This window comes from Sorex fumeus, unplaced genomic scaffold (assembly GCF_029834395.1).
Source record: "Sorex fumeus unplaced genomic scaffold, SorFum_2.1 ptg000265l, whole genome shotgun sequence".
NCBI lineage: Eukaryota > Metazoa > Chordata > Mammalia > Eulipotyphla > Soricidae > Sorex > Sorex fumeus.
The window spans coordinates 5,774,777-5,780,581 of record NW_026606322.1 but is presented as its reverse complement, the minus strand read 5'-3'; the positions used below and the strand labels follow the sequence as shown (position 1 = coordinate 5,780,581).

Below are 5,805 nucleotides of genomic sequence, written 5' to 3'. Positions count from 1 at the left end.
GAGTGTGCACAAACTCCTATTGAGTATCCACTTCCACCCATTTTTCTCCCAAAGAAATGATTTTTAAACTTTGATCACCGGAAATCAGGACATTTAAATCCAGTGGTTTTCCTTGTCTGCATTTTTCCACTTTTCTATGCTAAAGCTAGTAATTAATGGAAGTTCTTATTTGAGAGATATTTCTGTCCCTCCCTCTATATTGTCTTCTTTGGCTTTGAGATTCATGATTCTTCTTGCGAGGGAAGAAAACTACACTACAAGGTGCCATGGCTTAAAAGGAAAGAAAAACAAGAGGAGAAGGAAAAGGCAAGAAAAAAGTAAATTTATTTTACCTTCTGATTATATGATACTTTAGTTTCTTGATCGGAGTTAAGTTCTTCATCTCAAGTAATTTTAGTAAATTATTTTCCTCTGAAAATATGCATTATTTCCACTGAATCCAAACACACATTTTAAAAAGGACCTTGGGAGGCTGGCTATGTATAAATTTTGAGGAAAAAAGTCCAATGGGTTTCTCATGATAAAATAGCAAAAACAATCTATATGCACACGTTTTATTCATCAAACCTTGTTGAGATAACCCTAAGCTCTATTATGAAAAATTCAAATATTAACAACAACACTATGATGAGATGCTATTATTTCCAATATTTTCCAGAAAATGGAACTGGAGACACAAAGAGACGCTATAGCAATTGCCTGTTTATGTAACAGAGTTAGAATTCTCTAGTCTGAGAGTAAGTAGGCAGCTCAATGGGCTGTAATAGTTGCTTCATGGACAGGAATAATGGCTGAGTATAGAGACAGAGGAAGCCCCTCAGCACCAAGTGGTTATAGAGCAAACGAAAAGTCTCAATCTGGGTCTCTCTCTGGAAACCAGTGAATTTTTTAAAAAGATTCAAAAAAATTGGGCACACATCCGGTAATGCTCGGGGATTACTCCTGGCTCAACACAAAAATTTCTCCTAGTGGTGATCAGGTATACCATATGATATTCTAGGATTGAACCTGAGTCAGCTGCGTGAAATGCGAACATCCTATCTGCTATACTATCGCTCCAGCCTAAGTGATATTTTTTAAGAAAAATAATTTACTTGGAACGTGAAAGGAAAGAAAAATGAGACACAATGTGCTCAAGATAAAAACCTGGTTTCTCCAGAAAAGGGAAAATAAACTTCCACAAAAGATATGTAGTGAATTCCCACATGGAGAATACAGGTTGTGAAGAAAATCAGGCAGATCACAGGCAGAGATATGGGCCATTCTCTCAGTACAGGGAAATGAACCCACACAAAGAACATGCATAGCTCTGTGAGAGATGTGAGCAAACGCATTCCTTTGCTCTTGCCAAGTCAGTTTATATACAGTAAACAAAACTGTCCTCCCAAATCTGTCGCTAGGGTGGTTTCCAAGAAAGTGAACTTGGAGTTGTCTCTGGTTTTATTTTGAAATTTGGCATGATTTCTGTTCCAGAAGTGCCTCCTATCTTCCCATGGGGTCCAGCCATGATAGGGCCTGGAGTTCTCCATCTCAGTGGTTTTCTAGTCTATCTTAGCAGCTTTCACGCCTTTGATATGGTTAAGTTCCAAACAATGTTTTTTTTCTCCCCCAAATACATCTCCAACTCCCTTTTCCCATCTCTCTACCATATTTTTACATTAGAAATGTCACCCTAGTGATTTTAAAGAATGCTTTGTGTTATGCAATAGAGGCCTGGAATTGTTATGTGCAGGTTACGGTCCCAAGATGTGAGCTCTGGGTGTGAAGTCAAAAAGTAAGAACATATGTATAGGTTCCAATCAACAATTATTTTATAGCTTTCACTATGTCATCATTTTCTTATCTTGAAACGTACATCATTGTTTTACTGACTTTATTTCTGAGTGTTCTAAAGGCCAAATAAGTTAGACAGGTATGTACTAGTACTTCAGGAGGTCCATAATCTGTAAAAAATATATTTTAGTAACCTCAATAAGCTTCCCAACAATTCCAAATGCCGAAGTTCCACAAACTTCCAAAATATTTTCAATAGATCAATATCCTGATTTTAAACTCAAAAGTCTTTTTAGAAGGAAATCAGTTAGATTTCACTCTGTTGAGGCTAAGGCCAGAGCCTGCCATCCTCAGCCTCTTCTGCCATTTAATTTGGAACAGTTTCATGGTTCCTGAAGCACAAGTTTGCATATACTACAACAATACATCCTCCAAATTTCACAGTCCTAACAGCCCAATAGGAGCACAGCAAATCTGATGTGGAAGATGCTTGGAAGTCTACCGTGCTCAATGAGTGAAAGTGATAACACAGAGAACCTACCCAGTACCAACTAGATCAGTAAATCCTCAAAGACCTTAGTAAACACCATTTTAGTAACACCTTAGCAACACAGTACACTCAATCATCACCAATTGACTTTTATTGATTAATAATATTATTTGCCATATTTTGTAGCAGAAATATGAATAAAATTTTTACATGCTCACTAAAATGCTTGTGGGGTGGAAGGCAAATTAGGAACATTGGTGGAGGAAAGGTTACACGTGTGGTGGAATTGATGTTGGAACACTTTATACCTGAAACAACTAGATTAGGAACAATTATGTAAATCACAGTCTTAAAAAACACTGTAATTATTGAAAATATTACTAAAAGATATACTTATATTCTAGTTTCTAATATGATGATTTGATATGCTGGTCTGAGTAGAACAAAGATTTTCAGACATGAAGAAAAATAATGGAGAGTAAGAATACCAAAAACCATGAAGGGAAAATTAAGAGAAATCTAGGTGAGCTTCAGATGACTGATGGAACTCAGGGAAACCAACACATCCCAGAGGCAGAGTTTCTCTCACACAAAGAAATCAAGCCTCCAAAAACCAGAGAGGAAAGCAAATTTACTGGGGCATAAAATTATTTGAGACCTGCTGGCCTCATTTTGTTTCCTGAAAAATAGAAAAATATAAATTTGATTGTCTGTCAAATCTTAAACAAGAAGTACTGCATATAAATGAAAGAGTAAACATAGGATTGTATTTAAAAAAAGAAACCAGGCCAAGTTTCATTCCAAACAGGAATCTATTAATGCATCATTGTAGATGGAATTGATTTACTGCTCTGAAACATTCGTCTATAATTGTGGCCTCCATTTTCACCCCTATTTTTCTCCTTCACCCCCTATATTTCAGAACCTTTACTCAGCAGAATGAGACTGATGTTCTTCCCATTTTCAAAACTATTCAATTTCTGAAATTTTCCATTTTTCTTCTTGACTCTGGAGGGAGGGTAAGCACTGTAGCACTGTCCTCCTGTTGTTCATTGATTTGCTCGAGCGGGCACCAGTAATGTCTCACAACAAATTGTGAGACTTGTTGTTACTGTTTTTGGCATATTGAATACATCATGGTAGCTTGCCAGGCTTTGCTGTGCGGGAAAGATACTCTTGGTAGCTTGCTGGGCTCTCCGAGAAGGGTAGAGGAACTGAACCCTGGTGGACCATGTTGGCCACATGCAAGGCAAATGCCTTACTCGGTGTGCTATTGCTCCAGCCTGAAGGGAGGGTTAATGTAGATTAATTTCTTGGCCCTCTGCTCTGTTCTTTCTGCCCACTTTTAACTTTCAATATATCATCTCTGCTCACAACTTAAACTTACATCAAAAGTCATGAGTCTTGATCTGTTGCCTTTTCTCAGCACCTATCCTATCATTCCTAGTCTTTCTATTCATATTCACATATTATGTACTGCGTGTGTACATATATTCTCTTTATATTACCTATGTTTTTTTAGTTATATCATCATTTTACCCATCAGCCAAAGACAATGAGTAAATCATATAAAATAAAGTGTCTTTTTAAATATTTTTACAAAATATATTAGTTTGATCACTCCCTCCCCTAAACTCTTTTTCCTTGGGCCTATAAAGTAAATTTATCACTTATCATATTTGATTATTTACATGTAGCATTTTTCTTCCATCTTTATTTCATTTTTTCTTCCTCTTATCCACTATTCACCCATCCCTTCATCCTGCCATCCCTTTTCACCATAATTTGGAGAACTTTTCATAATTTGAAGATCTGATGTCTCCTATAGACTCGCTAATTTAGATGTTCTAACTACTACTACCGAGGACAACTGGTAATAGAATTTTCTTTTGAACTCGTTTCCTTTCACCTTTATTCTTTCCATTATTTATTGGTATCATCTTTATTCTTTGTAATTCACCACTTACATACTTTCATGTTAACATTGCCATATGCATTAATAAAAATATTTTGCTGATAATTGCTAGTTTTCAATTAGCAATCATCACGCCTCCATAAACCTCATTGGCTACGATACTGCTACTAGACAAAGTTTGGGCTGGGGCAATAGCACAGCGAGTAGGGTATTTGCCTTGCATGCGGCCAACCTGGGTTCGATTCTTTCACCCCTCTCAGAGAGCCCGACAAGCTACCAAGAGTATTTCACCCCCACGGCAAAGCCTGGCAAACTACCCATGATGTATTCAATATGCCAAAAATAGTAACAACAAGTCTCACAATTTTTTGTGACACATTACTGGTGCCCGCTCAAGCAAATCGATGAACACTGGGAGGACAGTGCTACAATTACTAGATTATGGATTCACCGGATAGACCCCAGTCCCCATGTATAACAGTATTATTTGACTACTATCAAAGTTGTCAGGTTTTCTAATAATGTTTTACATAGCCTCTTTATTTCTTGGAATTGAGTTATTTTTCTTGGAGTAAGTTATACATTCACTTTTGTGTGTGTATCTATGAACTTTTCATAATTTGAAGATCTGATGTCTCCTATAGACTAATATCCTGTTTGTATTGTTTATCATTTGCTCTTTATTAAAACTGTCACAGGCGTTCTACACATGCCCAACTTAAACTTGCAATGTAACAAAGCAAATGCACCAAATTATTAAGCAAGAATTATTTTTCTCAGATAGATCTAAATTGATATATGTTCAGGTCCTCTGAGCCACATCTTACAGTTAACTCCCAACTAAAATCAAATGAACAAACAAAAATAAACAGACATTTTACCATGACACGAAGGTCAACCCACTCAGGTTCATGGATGATGATCCTATGTAAACACACTCAAATGTCTTCTCTAATCGTCTTACCCATCCATCAAGTTAAGACTCTTTAAGCTGATGCAGATGTTTCTTATGGCTACCTCCTATGTCTAGTGTTGCTAACCTTGGCAACTGTAGCTTCAATTGCTTACACCTGGTGAGAGAAATGCTGGTGGTAGATCATAACCTTAAATAGGTAGATAGACAGTGTGGGCTTTAACTTACCTCCTCTGAGACAAAGCTACAGAGCCACTCACAAAGCAAGGCACCTGCTGTTGGACCAGTGCCCAGTGTCAAGGAGAGCTCATCAGCATGCAAAGCAGAACTTTGCCAGAAATCAGCGAGCTTCTGTGTTTCCGTCCATAAGTTAGCTTGCAAATATAGCATAAATCGGAACAAATATAGGACTAGCTCTGCTTGTGGTTGGGAAATGTGTAAAGCAGGAACGATAAAGACAAAGAAGGACATTTGAGACTATTTGGGAGGGTAGCCCCTGATACTACAGTGGAAATCCAAAATACTGACTTGAGTTCTATGGAAACAACTTTTCCTTTAGTATGCACTGTAGCACTGTCCTCCTGTTGTTCATCGATTTGCTCGAGGGGGCCCAGTAACGTCTCCATTTTGAGACTTGTTGTTACTGCGTTTGGCATATTGAATAGATCACGGGGAGCTTGCCAGGTTCTGCCATGTGGACAAGATACTCTCAGT

The 5,805-nt window shown here is 37.5% G+C and overlaps 1 pseudogene; it reads right to left on the bottom strand.

Annotated features, from left to right (window-relative positions):
• Window positions 1–4,229: 4,229 nt before the first annotated feature.
• On the bottom strand, window positions 4,230–4,357 carry LOC130018753 (uncharacterized; annotated as a pseudogene).
• Window positions 4,358–5,805: the final 1,448 nt, after the last annotated feature.